Below are 16,735 nucleotides of genomic sequence, written 5' to 3'. Positions count from 1 at the left end.
AAATCTAGATGCGCCATTATGGAAATAAATGCACTCTGGCCGCACTGATGACCAGGAAGGCACTAAGGAAGGACTCATGTCTCACTTCTCTGCTATGTATTGACAGCACCTGGACCTGCAGAAAAACAGGAGCCAGTTGAGGACTGAAAAAGACCAAGGACTTCACAAAACCTCCACCAGGCTGCTGGGCTGCACACACATGGCACCTCCAGTGCGTGAGCTCAGAGCTGGCACCAACCATCTGCAGCAGCTGCACAAGCGCAGGCCCTTCCTGCCTTCTGCCAAGGCCCCTTAGGAGCCTCCAGTAGAAAACTCAAGATCGGCTCAGACAGGGCTGGGGAAGAGGGAGACTCCCGCTGAGCCAAAAGCAGGCTGCTGTGATGAGCCAGGGACTGGAGAAGCTGCACGACTCATAGAGGCAGGAGATGCTCCTTCACCCACGGCTGGGGAGACTCCGCAGCTCCAGGGTGCAGTGAGGTAAGTGGAGAAGGAGAGAGGGCTGTGGGTAGAACACGTCTGAGCTCTGCCCCAGGACTGCCATGTGTGACTGATGTCTCCACCTGAGGCCTCACCTGTCACCTTGCAAAGTTGCTGCGAAGTTTCAATGAAATGCAGGAAGCACTGCGCACCGAGCAAATGCCAAGGTTCTCCCGCTGGACCTCCCAGGAGCTTCCCAGGTGGGGGCGGCAGAGGAGGCTCAACGCATCTGTGAGCACAGTGGGGACCAGGAAGGGGTGAAGGAGATGCTGGCGCTGCCTTGGAAGGTAAGTAGGATTCCCAGACGTGGGGCGGGGGTAACCGTGGGACACCCAGCCCGTCCTGTCCCGGCATCAGCAAGGAGACCAGGAGAAGTCACGGCCACAGGGGATGGGTGGGAGCAGGGCTAGGGAGGGGCGAAGGGGTGGGGCCGAAGGCAGCAAAGGCCACCTGCAGGAGGGTGGGTCTGAGGAAGAGGGAGTCGGGTAGAGGTGGGAGCCCAGCAGTCCAGGAGCTGCCCAGTAATGCAAGATGGAGAAGAGGCTGCCCACGGAGGCAGGGAGACCAGGAGGAGGTTGCGGAGGCCCAGGGAGGTGAGGATGAGTAAGACGTGGCTGGGCTCTGGGCTTTAAGCAGGAAGAGTGATGGATCTATCAAAAACTCAAAAAGCCCAGAGTTAGGTGGTGGGGACAATAATAAAGTCCCCATCCTCAAAATACAGCCAGGGGCCAGTGGGGTGGAGACTCAGGCAAGCCACTGCCACCCTGGGCCTCAGTTTCCCCTTCTGTAAAAAGCAATCTGTGAAATGCAGAAGTGCTTAAAATGCCGCACCTCCGCCAGGGCAGGTGCCTCGGGTTTAGATCACCAGTTTTTCCATGCCTCCTCTTGGCAAGAGGGCCTGAACCTGCCTCCGGGCAAGCCTGTCCACACCCTCCAGCCACCTTAATTATTCCCACATTCCTAACAGGAAATCCGGCCCTTAAATTCGCCAGCAAGCCTGCACCCAGCGCCCACGCCACATCCCTAATTACCAGCATTAGCATTGCTAATCTCCCACCCGCCCGCTGCAAGCCCCATCACAGGCACCCCTTGTCCACGCAGTCCTCCTGTTAATAAGCCGGAATAATGAAGCTTCACCGCGCAGCGGGGGCCAACAGGATGGAGGAGAATTTTAATTTCAGATTTTGGGGTCCCAAGTTATGAGGCACAACTGAAAGGGATCAGGGATGATCCCAGGGGCTGAAGGAGGCTGCCTGAGAGGCTGCCCAAATGGCCCCGGAAACAGTGGCAGGTGGGGAAGGACAGGGAAAGGATGAGAGAACGCTGCTCTCAGACTCCGGTGGACAAATAAAAATAACTGGGAGGGAAGGACTTCTGTGAAGCACCTGCTTCCCCACCTAGAAGGCGAAGGGGCCGAAGGAAGAGGCAGACTAACCCCAGCAGCTGGGACCTTCCAGAGCCCCGGTCAGCTGGACAAGGCTCAGGGACTAGAGGCAAACTCTTGGCCCATGTGGGGAGAAGTGGGTGAGATGGTCACAGGGGAAGGGTGCCAACACCCCCTTCTTCACGTGAAGGCGTCCAAACCTTGGGTTGGGGCTGTGGAGGTGAGTGGGGGACTGTCGTTTCATGGAATGTAATTTTAATTTCCATTAATCAACTTCTAAACATTCCAACTCATTGCAATTTGTAAAGGCTCAACAAATGTTTGCTGCACGAGCAGCGGGATTCGTGAACAGTTAATGACCCACATCCACAGCACCCCGCAGCGCCACGCAGTCCTGATGTCACGCTGCGTGTGCTCACAATGACCATTCCCTTTACACCTGAGGAAATGGAGGATCAGAGGTTGAGTGACCTGCCCAAGACCACCCAGCTACCAGTCAGCAACACCCAGAGGGAGATTCCCAGTCAGCCACACCCAGAGGGAGATTCCCAGTCAGCCACCAGAGGATCCAGTCAGCACACCCAGAGGGAGATTCCCAGTCAGCACACCCAGAGGACCATCACCACCCAAGATCCCAGCACACCCAGAGGGAGATTCCAGAGACCTCCAGAGGTCCCGGCAGTGCTACCTCCTGCAAGCTGCACCGCGCCATGCCGCGCCACCAGCTCTCAACGGGGACTTCAGCGGCTGTGCCCTTCCAGGGCTGTTTGCCCTGGAGTGGGTCAGGCCAGTCTGTCCCTCTGTGACTCGGCCTCTCAATCCTACACCTCAAGAGGAAGCTCAGTCTCCTCCTCCTCCCCTGAGGCCACTTCAGCTCCGGTTTTAATCTCCACTGCTTAGAGTAACAGCGGTGGAAGAGGTGGGCCAGAAAGACCTGAAAATCACAGATCCCAACCCAGCTGGATCGCTTTGTTCCTCTGACGTTGTGGTGGGCACGATGCGAAATTGTGAGATGCCACCAACCCCACTTCCCACGTTAGCAGGGGGATGGGGCAGGAGTGGACGGAGGCCAGCATCACTTTAAGCCTCTGCCTTGATGCAGGCTCGGGAGCACCCACTAGGTGCTGGGTAGGGGGATACGGCAGGGCCTTCATTCTGGTTAGGAAACAGACCTGCTCATGGTGACCAGCCAAGGTGAGGATGGCAGGGGCACAGGCTGGGGGGGCCACCTGTCATCGATTCATTCACTAACGCATCACCCACCCCAGGTACAGGGGACACAGCACTGAGTCAGAAGCAGCCCTGTCTCCCAGGGACTGCCCATTCAGTGGGCACAGACCCATTTCCCACCCCATCTGTGAGACCACAGAGAGAAATGCCACTTCCCAGAGGAGACGACAATGAGTAGGACCCTGAAAGAAAAGGCCACGACAGGGTCCGAAGCCCAGTGTGGGGAGTGCGGCCCTGGGGACTCAGAACAGCCTGACATGGGACAGCAAGTCTGGGGCCAGAAGGGCCTGGGATGCCAGGCTCAGCATCTGCGCTTGTCCCAGCACCACCAAAGGGTCCGCCTTCTCCCTTTTCCCAGCCAGACGCGGGACAGGAGCAGAAAATCCAGAACCTGCAACATCTCACACTTGGTGTGGGGCCCTGGGACACAGAGCCCGGCCACCGGGACAGTGTGTGCCAGGCACCACCTGGAGGGCAGCCGATGGGCCCTGCCAGATTCCTGAACCACAGTAGGACCCTGGGGGCACCCTCAGCCCGAGGACCCTGGAACACACAGCCCGGGGGGCAAGAGAATAACTGCAGGGATCTCACCAATTCCTGACCAACTCCACCCTAGGCCAGTCCCAGACTTCATCTCCCCAGCTCCGTGGAAAGGCACTATTACCCTCCCACTGAACACACAGGGAAGCATGACCTGCCAGTGCTGGGAGGTGGAGGAAGCCAGTCCAGCCCAGGCAGCTGACTGCAGAGCCCATGTGTGCTTCAGGCTGCCCTAGGAGCAGCTGCCCCACACAGGGCACTGAGGTCTGTGGCCCTGAGGACACAGCCAAGGCACAGGTTCGGAGAAGGGTGCCCACAGCTCACCCACAGCCTGGCCCCTGAGCTGAGGCCCAGCGCACGAGCTGTCGGGGAGCCGCGTGAAGGGCAGGACCACCCAGGCTTCCCGGGGAGTGGCAGTCCTAGGAGGACACCCGGGACGGGGGTGTAGGAGTTGGTTCAGCAGCAAACCCTCGCCCCGGCTGGACCTCAGTTTCCCCATCTGTATGATGGGGTGGGGCTGGAGTGGCTGATTCCTGGGGGCCAGGGTGAAGCATGTGACTCAGTGAAGAAAGAGGGATTCAGAGCTTAGGACACAAGCCTGAGGCAGGGACCCACAGGTGGACCCCCAACGGGGAGGGACCCCACCCACAGAAGGGCTGACCAAAGCCAAGAGCACACGAAGTAGATGGAAGATGTGGATTGAATCCTGCTCAGCACCACCTCTGCCCCCAAGCCAGCCCCTCCTGCCCATGATGCCCTCCATGCTGCTCCCCAACATGCTCCGGGGTTGCCTGCCTGCAGCCTTCGCACCAGCATCCCCTCCCCCCAGCCTGGAGAAAAGAGCTGCGTGCAGTCCCTGAGCCTGTCCCCAGGAGCACACAGTCCCTGTGCCTGTCCCCCAGTAGCACAGCCAGGGGCTCAGGGACACAGAAGCACAGGGGGTTGATTACACCAGCAGGGCCGTAATCCCAAGGATAGAGTTGGCCCCGGGGCTCGGGGGGCCAGAAAAACCCAAGCCCCTACTTTGTTTTGAGCAGAGCCCCATCTGAGCTAGATCCTAGGGATGTACCAGGGAATGTTTGGGAACGATGAGCATGTGGGGCTCTGGGAAAGGCCCCACTGGCGCTGGGGGCACCCAGCTCTCCAGCAGGCTCAGCTACATCTCTGTCTCCTTGTGGGGAGGGGACACCGGCAGCTGCAAGCTTCCTCCAGGCCCCGTGGCCTTGTCTCGAGCCCTGGCAGCTGGCTCACACCGGGATCCTTGACTGCTGTGCCCCACTGCCACCCCCTTTCTTTGTAAAGCAAACATAGGTTTAGATTTCGATGGATGGGTTTGGGGTCCACACTCAGTGGCCGGGCACACGACAGCGACTCCTGGGCCCTGTGACACTCACCCTCAGCTCTCGTCTTAGTCTCTACCAGTTTTGGTCCAAGAGGTGGCAGCAGCCCGAGCGTCCAGCTCAGCAGCACCCCTGGCACCATGCTCGCGGGGCACCGGGGAAAGCCACCTGCAGCATTCCAGGCCCGGCTTCCGAGCTCCTCCTAGCAACTGGGTCTCATGCAGATGAAAACCCCTGGGCCTGGCACACAGTAGCTGCTCAGTAAAATGTCTTCAGCCCTTTGGACTCAACAGCACACTTGGTCCCTGAGGGAAGGAACAGCGCTGGGCCTGGGGTCAGAAAACCTGGCTTCAACCCAGCCCCCTCCTCTACCCTCCTGCTGCTCCGCCTTCGGTAAGATGCTGACCCCCGCGAGCCTCAGTTTCTCCATCTGTAAAGGCTGCAGCTGTTCTGCTGACAGTGAAGGACTGTGCGCCCAGCATCCAGTGGCTTCCATCTATGGCGTGTGTTGTCAGGCTATGAGAACCCTGATGGCAAAGGTGCCCTGAGCAGAAGCCTGCTCAGAAACCACATCCTTTCAAGGGAATTTGGGGAGGAAATAAGGTTCCTTTCCATGTCCATCTTATTTCTGGGGCCTCAAGGTGCCAGGGGCCACTGCCCAGGGGCTGGACGCCTGTGCTGGGAGCTGCGAGGGGCACCATGGCATGCTCACCTCTGATGTCTGTTTCCATCCATTCCTTCTCTCTGGTCATCTGAGGCACCCTCTGGATTCTGGGAGCTATCGAGACTTAATGAGGGCCACCTGGAGGCCCTGCCATCAATAACACATTTGTATTATTGCCTCGGTATTTGGACAAATTAGGAACCCCACAGCCGGCGTCAGCAGAGTTAGGGAATTTCCTAAGATGCCAGGCCAAGTCCACTCCTGAGCCTGCCCACGAGCAAATGATGCACCACAGGGCCACGCTGGCCCATCCTGCTTCCTCTATCTGCTAGATGTGGATGGTGGGGTCCTGGCCTTCGAATGGGAATGTCTGCTTCGAGAAGAACATCCTCAGAGCCAGGAAGAAACAAGCTGACCAAGCTCCTGATGAGTGAGTGAATGGGTGAATGAATGAATGAATGAATGGAGGAAGAAACCTTTTGCCCAGCCCATCGCATGGGTTCAGAACTCTAATGAAGTCAGGGGCCTGGAAGGAAGGACTTGGGGAAGGAAAGCATCTGACTGCACAGTCAGGCAAGAGCTGGGCCTCGACTGTCACTCCCGTCTTCCTGCTGCAGTCCTGAGCCTTCGTTTCCTCCTCCGTGAATTAGAGCAATACTTACCTCTTAGGAGCACATGAGATTCCTGCACAGGGGGCTGTGCCTGCACCTCAAAGGTGCTTGCGGCGGCTCACTCACTCCTTGCCTGTTTCCCGTATTAATTTCCTGCCTCTAAATCACTGGTGAAAACGAGGTTTGCTTCTCAGGTCACCATGGCAGGAAAACCCTCCGAGTACACAAAAAGCTGCAGAAATCCTGGGTTTCCTGAAGACCTGGCTCAGGTGTGAGTGTGTTACCATCTATCTCCTCTGTGTTGGGAGGCCCATGGACACCTGGCTTTCCCCAGTGGGAACAGACAGCCTCGCTCTGGGCAGAAGCAGCAGGGCTCTGACCCAGGCTCCCCCAGCGCCCTGTGAATGGGGCGATTTAACTCCGGCTGAGTGACATGAAGCATGGGAGGCACCTGTCTGTGCTTCCCAAGCAGCCGCCCCTAGAAATCTGAGACCCTCCCATCCTTGGGTGGGAACCGAGAGTACACAGTTTTGTGCTTTCTGCAGAATCACCTGTGCTTCAGTGCACGGGGCCTGTTTCCCAGCCCAGTGCCCACACAGCTGGGGCTTGTTTCCCTGGCCCCAGCCCCAAATCCCCACACTGCTCAGATCCCCTGCACCTGGGCTGCAGGGGAATGAGTGCCTGCAGAAGGGCCTGATCGTGGGGACAGGGAGTGATCCCTGTCCCTCCAGGAACGCCATCTTCCAGCACCTGACCAGTCTTCTCCCAAATACTGTTGGCAGAATTGGGGGGAGGTATAAAGCAGTCCTGCTTACCTTGACCTTGGCAGGAAGCTGTGGATAAGCACGAGGGGTCAGCCTGACCCTGAGTCTGGGGCTCCAAAGGGGGCTGAGTGCCTCCCAGATGGTACCAGAACTCTTTGGGCCTCAGGCCCCAGGCAGTGAGATGGGGAAGATGCTACCATCCCCTCCTGAGGATGACCTCAGGGCCACCTGTGCTGTTCCTTCTGCCTGGGTCGCTCTGTCCCCTGCCTCTGGCCCAAGTCACCCACTTACTCCCCAGATAATTACCAAGTTCCTACAGTGTGCCAAGCACCCAGAGCTAACTACACACAGGTGGACACAGCCCTGGCCTCCACTGGCTCATTAGGGAGAGTCAGGCCCAGCGGGAGAGAAGCATGGGGGCCGGGAGGCCTGCTGGAGCCTGAGTGATCAGGGAGAGCTTCTCAGAGGAGGCGCACTGCAGCAGAGCCCAGGCTGAGTGGAGTAGGCACCAAGTACTTCTGGGACTGGGGGTGGGGAGGGATGCCAGAGATTAGAGGGGCTCCCTATCTCTGAGGAGCTTCCCCTGACACCCCCAAACTAGGCCAGATACCCCAATTCTACCCTCTACCAGCACCTTCTTTGCCCTCCCGACATGCCTACAATCTCAGTCCCTCCTGCTGGGCTCTCACCTCTCAGAGCATAGGGAGTAGGTCATGCCTCGAAGAGTGTTGGCGTCCTGGGCACTCAGTGTACACGTACTGAGTGGGATGGGAAAGAGGAAACGCGGGAAGTCCTGTTATTATGGATGGATGAAAGGGTGGGCGGATGGTGGGTGGACGGATGGAAGGGTAGATGGACAGTGGGTGGACATACGGAAGGGTGGATGGATGGAAGGGTGTATGGATGGAAGGGTGGATGGACGGGTGGATGGATGGACGGTGGGCAGATGGATGGGTGTATGGATGGAAGGGTGGATGGACGGGTGGATGGATGGACGGTGGGCGGATGGATGGGTGTATGGATGGAAGGGTGGATGGACGGGTGGATGGATGGACGGTGGGCAGATGGATGGAAGGGTGGATGGACGGGTGGATGGATGGACGGTGGGCGGATGGATGGAAGGGTGGATGGAAGGGTGGATGGATGGACGGTGGGCGGATGGATGGAAGGGTGGATGGACGGGTGGATGGATGGACGGTGGGCGGATGGATGGAAGGGTGGATGGACGGGTGGATGGATGGACGGTGGGCGGATGGATGGGTGTATGGATGGAAGGGTGGATGGACGGGTGGATGGATGGACGGTGGGCGGATGGATGGAAGGGTGTATGGATGGAAGGGTGGATGGACGGGTGGATGGATGGACAGTGGGCGGATGGATGGAAGGGTGGATGGATGGAAGGGTGGATGGATGGAAGGGTGGATGGATGGAAGGGTGGATGGATGGAAGGGTGGATGGATGGAAGGGTGGATGGATGGAAGGATGGATGGATGGTGCGTGGGTAGAATCAATTCCACCTTCCTGCAGGAGACTCTCCTGCCTCATGCTCCATCTCAGGGGGATGCTCAGGATTCCAGGGGCTGAAAATATTCCAGGTTGCAGGGGCTGCACGTCACACTCCCCACCCCAGCCCAAGGCCATGAACACAGCAGGGGAGACAGAAGCCTGTGGCTGGGGAACCTTCGGTGACACTGTGGAGGCCCCTGCCAGCTCAGCCACCTGCCACAGAAGGAGGGAGAGTAGCAGGAGCCTCTGGTGACTCTGCAGGACCTGGAAACGGGGCACAGGGTACAGGTTGGCCAAGCAGATGCTCCGTTTAAGGGGGCTGCAGCCACTTGGCATCACTGGAGCCCAATGACAATGCCACCAGGAGGTCCTGTTATTCATCCCCTGTTAAATGTGAGAAAACCAAGGCACACTGGAGTTAAGCAAGTGGCCCAAGATCGCACACTGCGTGGGTGGCAGAGCCCTTCCCCATGAGAAGCCTGGCCTTGCAGGCTGAGCTGTCCCAGTCCCCAGGCAAGATCCCCGCCCCCACCCTTGGCCCTGCTATTCTCAGTGCTTCTGGAAGGGCTGCCTCCAGTCTGTGTGTTGCCATTCTGAGCACCTACTCGGCACCAAGCATTCTGTTCACGTTCATGATCTCATTTAAAATGATCTCGCAAGGCAGGGCTCTGCCGCCTTTGTTTTTAAGCAGACTGACGCACGGGCAGGTGACTGACAGCCATGGATGCTGTTAGGAAGTGCCCGCTGGGCCTTAAATCCTGGCCAGCGCCAGGGCCCAGTCCCCTGCCCTATAGAGCCTCTCAGCCATGCAGCTCCCATGAATGGCCTGGCTGAGGGAAGGGCTCTGAGCCGTCCAGGTGTTCTGGGTGCATCTCCTGGGACAGGCTGGGCCCAGAGCACTCACTGCAGCCCCGCTTGGCAGCACAGGCACCAAATTCTGCCTCCCTGTCATGTCACAACTTCCACGTGGACCCTGTGGGGACCAGAGTGTGAATTCTGCTTTCGTACCTGCTCTTGCCACTGCTGTCCATTGAGGGCCTGAGGACAGGGGTCAGGTGGAGTCTGGGTCTCCATGCACAGGGCTGATGGCCAGGGTGTGGCCCTGGCTCCCGGAAGCTCAGATCTGTTTCAGTTCATCACTTTGGCTCTGCTTGCTGTGCCTCCTTTTCTTTTTTACTTATCGAGGTACGACTTACAAACAGCAATATGGGCGGGGCTCAAGGGCACGGCTGGAGAAACTCCTCCTGCATCCACACCCAGACAGTGACCGCCGAGTTCAGGACCCAGAGCACAGGGCGCCAGGGCCTCCTCCCGCTGTTGTCCCTCCTCCCCGCTGTTGTCCCTCCTCCCCGCTGTTGTCCCGTTCGGACGTGATGCTGCCTGTCTTGTACTTTACATAAGTGGTCCCCAACCTTTTTGGCACCAGAGACCAGTTCTGTGGAAGACAGTTTTTCCACGGACCTTGGAGGGAGATGGTTTTGGGATGATTCAAGCACATTACATTTATTGTGTACTTTATTTCTGTTATTATTACATCGTAATAGATAATGAAATAATTACACAACTCACCATAACACAGCATAAACGGGAGATCTGAGCTTGTTTTCCTGCAACTAGACAGTCCCATCTGGGGGTGATGGAGACAGTGACACCCTAAATGTGTTGCTTATATCCAGTCTACCCCATCATCTCGTTTTGGTTGCTGTCACTGCAGAAAACTCTACTTCAGGCTGGGCGCAGTGGCTCATGCCTGTAATCCCAGCACTCTGGGAGGCTGAGGCGGGCAGATCATCTGAGGTCGGGAGTTGAGACTAGCCTGGCCAACATGGCAAAACCCATCTCTACTAAAAATACAAAAAAAAAAATTTAGCCAGGTATGGTGGTGCAAACTGTAGTCCCAGATACTTGGGAGGCTGAGGCACGAGAATCGCTCGAACCAGGGAGGCAGACGTTGCAGTGAGCCGAGACTGCGCCACTGCACTCCAGCATGGGTGACAGAGTAAGACTCTGTCTGGAAAAAAAAAAAAAAGAGAGAAAACCCTGCTTCACAAAGACAGAATGCTGGACGTGGAAGCAGGCTTTTCAGTGCTCACGTAGCAATCTCAGGATATTCCATCTTGACTTTCATCCAGAACATACCGAGATTTGAAGTTGTCTCAAACACACTTTTAGGCCCACTGTCATTTGCAGTCTCAAGCAGTTGATCCTCTTCCAGCACAGACAAGGGTGATTCGCGTGGCTTATCCACAAATGGGTCGCAGATCCATTCCTGCCCAGTTTGGGGTTCTTTGGTGGTTGGGAAGTAACGCTCAAGCTCTTTTGAAAGCTGAGGTAGGAGCCGGGCGCAGTGGCTCACGCCTGTAATCCCAGCACTTTGGGAGGCTGAGGCAGCAGATCACCTGAGGTCAGGAGTTCAGGACCAGCCTGACCAACATGGAGAAACCCCGTCTCTACTAAAAATACAAAATTAGCTGGGTGTAGTGGCGCATGCCTGTAATCTCAGATACTTGGGAGGCTGAGGCAGGAGAACTGCTTGAACCTGGGAGGCGGAGGTTGCGGTGAGCCAAGATCATGCCGTTGCACTTCAGCCTGGGCAACAACAGCGAAACTCCGTCTCGAAAAAAAAAAAAAAGAAAAAAGAAAGCTGAGGTAGGTGATCATGCACCAGCTGGAAGAGAGAAGGCCCTGGCTCCGTCTCTTTCAAAATCTCTGCTAGTGTTTGAAACAGGTTAAAAATCCCAGTGTTCCCTCGTCACCCCCATAATTCCAATTTGGCTTTGAATGCAGCCACTTTATCTGCCGGCTTGAACACAGTTGTCATTCTTCCCTGAAGTGACAGATGAGTTTGTTGAGCAGGTTGAATATGTCGCACAAGTCAGCAAGTTTTGCGACTCATCCTATGTCACTGAAATATGCTGCCAGTGGGGACTATTTTTCTAAAAGAAATCTCTGGAGCAGCTCTCATAACTCAGAAACTCTGGCCAGTGATCTACCTTTAGAAAGCATGTCACTTCTGTGTATCAGAGAAGACGTGTGTGCACTGCATCCATCTCCTCACAGAGCTGCGAGAACAGACCTCGTGAGTTAAAGGCATGCACTCTACTGTGGCTGATCATTTGAATCACATCCTGCAAAATGTTCTTAAATTCAGGTGATTTTTTTGGCACAGCTGCAAGAACAGATGTGAGTTAAACCATGCACTTTAATGTGATTGGTCATTGTAATCACATCTGGCAAAACGCTGTTAAGTTCAGGTGACATTTTTTGGCTGGCCGGCATTTCTCCATGGATGACACAGTGTGTGGACTCACATTCAGAAGTGACCTCTTTGACCTGAGTAATGAAACCAGAAAGCCGTCCAGCCATGGCAGTCTCTCCGTCCATGCACATACCAACATAAAGTGATCAATTCAGCTTTCCTGATATGTAATCAAAGACTTGAATACCAGCTGTGGTGTGGGTTGGCAACAAAAGCACACATAACACATCCTCATGCACATCCTCCTGAAAATATATTGCACAAAAACAAGCATTGTTGCCTTGTTTTCTTTTTTTTTTTTTTTTTGAGACGGAGTCTTGCTCTGCCCCCCAGGCTGGAGTGCAGTGGCGTGATCTTGGCTCACTGCAGGCTCCGCCCCCCGACCATTCTCCTGCCTCAGCCTCCGAGTAGCTGGGACTACAGGCGCCTGCCACCACACCCGGCTAATTTTTTGCATTTTTTAGTAGAGACGGGGTTTCACCGTGTCAGCCAGGATGGTCTCGATCTCCTGACCTCGTGATCTGCCCGCCTCGGCCTCCTAAAGTGCTGGGATCACAGGCGTGAGCCACCGCGCCCAGCCAATTGCCTCGTTTTCAACATCGGTAGACTCATCAACCCTGGGTTGAGTACCACAGTGACTCATTAATCCCCTCTAACAATTGTGCCTCGATACCCTCTGCTGTTTCATCAATTCATCTAGTTATGGTGCTAGCCAAAAGAGAACGTGCCACCTTTTCAACTGCAGTCTCTCTCAAAGGTTCATGACAAATGTCCTTAGCAGCAGCAGGCAGGATCAACTCTCCACCAACAGTAAAGGGATTCTTAGCTTTAGCAATGCTGTTAGACACTAAGAGTGATGCTCTCAGTGCAGACACAGTTGATTAAGTGGTGGCCTTCAATCATTGCTTCTGTTCTTCGTGTTTGTGTTTTTTTTTTCTTTTGAAAAACTCTAAAGGTTTGTCTTTTAATGCAAGGTGCTTGGTCTCCACGTGGCGAAGCCATTTTGAAGGTTTTATGGCTTCACTGGATAGCCAGTGGTCACATATTATGCAAAATGGGCTTGGGGAATGTGAATCACTTGGTGCAATGAACCTGCAATTGAAGCAGGGCTCTTGGTGTTTCCTTTTAAATGCAGCTTTCTTTGAGTCTTCTGCTGTTTCACCATTGGGCCTTTCCCCCTTTTCAAAGAAGCTCTCCAGAGACACTTGATTTTTTTCTTACTCATTTTGGCTAGGGTTAGCTGGTGGACTTACCCAAACTGTGACTGAGACACATGCTGAGGGTGGGAAAGAGGCATGGACGGAAGTGGTAAATAACATCACAGGCAGGTCATACACAGACTAAAATAAGCGTCGGGTTCTGACTTAAAGCCTGCCGCCAGACACAGCGGTACAACTGAAGTACATCAACTCACTTGCCACTATAAAGCCTGCCACCAGATGCAGCTTAATCACCCGCCACTCACAGATATGGTTTTGATATGAGTATGCAAACAACTGACTTACTATGGTCTCTGTGCAGTCAAACCTCTCTGCTAATGCTCATCTGTATTTGCAGCTGCGCTCCAGTGCCAGCATCACCACCTCAGCTCCACTGCAGATCATCAGGCATTAGATTCTCATAAGGAGTGCGCAGCCTAGATCCCTTGCATGCGGAGTTCATAATAGGGTTCATGTTCCTATGAAAATCTAATGCTGTTGCTAATCTGACAGGAGGCGGAACTCGGGGTAATGCAAGCAACGAGGAGCGGCTGTAAATACAAATGAAGCTTTGCTCACTCACCCACTCCTCGCCTCCTGCTGTGAGCCCCAGTTCCTAACAGGCCACAGACCAGTGCCAGTCCGTGGCCCCGGGGGATGGGAATCCCTGCTTTACATAAAAGGGATCACACAGTTTGCACTCTTTGGGTCTTGATGCATTTGCCCAACATTAACACCTGTGAGATGCATGAAAGTTGTTGTATCCAGATGTCCTTTTTCATTGCTGCATAGTATTCTACTCTGTGAATGGACCACAATCTACATCTCCAGTGTACTGCTGACTGGCATTTGGGTTGTTTCCAGTTTGGATTATCATAAAGAATGGCTAATGCTGAACACCTTTTTTTTGGTGAGTCAGGCACTCATTTTTGTTGGGTCTGCACCCAGGAGTGGAACTCCTAGGTCATGGGATAGGTGCAGGTTTAGCTTTAGTGGACTGTTAGCTTTGTGCATTCCCCATCTCACTTTTCCTTGCCTTTTGTCCTTTATTAATTCAAATTTCTTTTAGAAAGAGGTGGTGAACAAGAGTGAAATAAAGATTCCAAGTAACAGTGGTTATGATGAAATGATTCCATGATTCTCAGATCTGTGATTAAATTTCTCTGTGATGGTGCTCACTGCGTGTTATGTATACAATTAAGAAAACAGAACTGGCTGGGTGCGGTGGCTCACACCTGTAATCCCAGCACCTATGGAGGCCGAGGCAGGTGTATCACCTGAAGTCAGGAGTTCGAGACTAGCCTGACCAACACGGTGAAACCTCATCTCTATTAAAAAAATAAAAATTAGCCAGTCATGGTGGCATGTGCCTGTAATCCCAGCTACTTGGGAGGCTGAGGCAGGAGAATCGCTTAAACTCGAGAGTTGGAGGTTGCAGTGAGCTGAGATCGTATCAGTGCACTCTGGCCTGGGCAACAAGAGCGAACCTTTGTCTCAAAAAAAGAAAAAAAGAAAAGAAAATAGAACCAACATGTATGCAACGTTAGAGAAACTGTTCAGTTCACTGTGGCATGTTTCCACAACAGAATGGCATATGGTCACTGAAAACTGTTTTGACATGGGAAAAGGTTCTTGTCTATCCTGGGGGTGGAGGGAGCACGGGGAGGCAGAACCGAAGAAAAAGTCAAGTTCCAAGTGGACTGAACGATGCCCAGAGTTTTTGAGCTTCTGACTGATGAGAATTACATCTAATCACTAATGGTGACTGCCTCTCATGGAGAATATTATAAATGTCTGTTTTTCCATTTCTTTATCCTTTACGATACTTTCCACATTTCCTATGATGAACATGTTTACAGTTGAAAAAGAGAAGCGTATAAGAGTCTGATTCCAAGATTCTATGATTTTTAAAGAGCCTATAATTATAAGCCTCCTCTAAATAACCCCAGAGGTTCAGAGAGCCTGGCAGCCCGCAGTGACGGGAATGGGGTGCTAGGCGCAGATTCTCAGTGACACAGAGCTCTCAGGGCAAAAGGCAGGGCTCAGCCCCTGCGTCGAGCACGCTCCCAGCCCTCAGTTGCCCTCAGGAATGCTGAGCCCTGTGTGCTGGGCTGCCCTGTGCCCTGCTGACCTAGCTCCTCTCCATTCCACAGACCCTTGGGTCTCTTCTATAGCAGCCCGGGGAGCAGGAAGTGGGCTGCGGTGGGCCAGGCAGCAGGAGCCCAACTGCTAGGATGGCTTCAGCCCTGAGCAGCCCCTTCCTCTCTCTGAGGCCCAGGGTGCCCATGAACACTGAGCCAGAAGAAGAAGTTCCCCACAGGACTCTTCTCTCGGACACTGAGGCCCACAGCTGGGGCAGAAATGGCTCTCACAGGTCTGATTCCCCATCCCTGGGCAGGACGCACTAGCTAGTTGGGGTACAACTTCCCAGTTTGTTTTAAGCAGAAACTCAACCCATTTGATGCATCACACTGGAAATTAGAACTCACAGCAATTCCTGTCTTTGAAGCTCCCGTGAGTGCCCCTCCCTACCCTCCCTGCAAGTCTTATGCAAACCAACAGCCACAGGTTCCACTGGGCTTTTGTGGTGTGATCACCGCTAATTTTCCACGTTCCCTTTTGTTTTATTTTTCCTGCTCTAATGTATTAATTAGCCTCTCTGCTTACAACACCATTCCAGCCCCAGATCTTTCAACACTGTGAACTCCTCTAAATGTTTTCTCTGCTAGAGTGTCTCAGTGGGGGAGTGGAGAGGGAGATTCCTGCTGAAACGGAGACTCCCCAGGGGAGGCCCCAGCCCTCCTTCCTGAGACCTGCAGCTTCCAGGTGTGGGTGAGCAGAATTTTGAAGAATGCATTGGACTTCGTCAGACCCAAATGCACCCATTAGTATTACAAGCAAGCATGGCTTATAAAATAATACCTAACATCTTATGGATTTTTAGGCACTAAACACTATTTTAACCATTAATTAATCCTCAAAACAACTCTATGGAAAGGTATCATCATGCCCATCCAACAGCTGTGCCAACTGAGGCATAGAACAGTGAAGCAACTTGCCCAAGCCCACCCCGCCAGGAGAGGTGAAGCCAGGCTCGGCCCTGAAAGGCAGCTCAGCGTGCCCTTGGCCTGAACCACCACCCCACCGGGCTCTTCCTAAGGAGCCTCTCCTGGCTCAGAGCAGACCCCCAGTGGGGTGTGGCCCGCCGTGATTCCTCGGGCCCTGAGAGGATCCAAGGTTTACGGGGAAGGAAAGCTACCGGCTGATGCAGCTACAGGAAATAGCACTGCCAAGGTCCTTTTCTTATTAATGCACTGTACGTTTCGTTTCTTTCTTGTTGTTAAAAAAAAAAAAAAAAAATCCCCTTGGAAAATACTTTCGCAAGCACCCAGTGCTTATCTGGTACTTTCCAGCCTTCTGAAAGAATCTGTGGTCACTGGGACACATCACTCCCTCCCTCTCTGGGGACCCAGCGCAGGACACGCAGGCTACCCTTCCTCCAGGCCCTCTCACGCTCAGGAATCTTGGATCTGGATCTTGCCAGATTCCTCTCTCCCTACCTGGTGCCCGATGCCACATCTGAGGAAGTCATTCCATAAATAGCTACAGTGAATGAAGAAACAGCCGGCTCTGACGGTCCAGCTGCTCCACCCTAGCGGGTTTCTGTGGCGTGGAGCCACCCGGCACTAGCCGAGCCAGCGTGCGCAACACACAAAGCGTTTCTGCATGAAGCCCTGTCTGCATTTTACCATCTCCCATCC

At 54.2% G+C, this 16,735-nt stretch overlaps 1 protein-coding gene across 3 annotated transcripts in view; it reads right to left on the bottom strand.

Annotated features, from left to right (window-relative positions):
* PHF21B (PHD finger protein 21B) overlaps positions 1 to 16,735 on the bottom strand; it is a 127,249-nt gene that overhangs the window by 58,259 nt on the left and 52,255 nt on the right. The window contains exon 1 of one of the 3 annotated variants that reach the window (XM_030815389.1): positions 7,700 to 7,744. The exons of the other annotated variants lie outside the window; for them this stretch is intronic. The gene's annotated coding sequence lies outside the window, so the exon portion shown is untranslated. Of the gene's footprint in view, positions 1 to 7,699; positions 7,745 to 16,735 lie in introns of those variants that run through there. 3 annotated transcript variants of the gene reach the window in all.

The sequence above is a fragment of the Nomascus leucogenys genome, chromosome 7b (assembly GCF_006542625.1).
Source record: "Nomascus leucogenys isolate Asia chromosome 7b, Asia_NLE_v1, whole genome shotgun sequence".
NCBI classification, from domain to species: domain Eukaryota; kingdom Metazoa; phylum Chordata; class Mammalia; order Primates; family Hylobatidae; genus Nomascus; species Nomascus leucogenys.
Note: the sequence above shows the minus strand (reverse complement) of the source record. Positions and strands in the feature narration are given on the sequence as shown.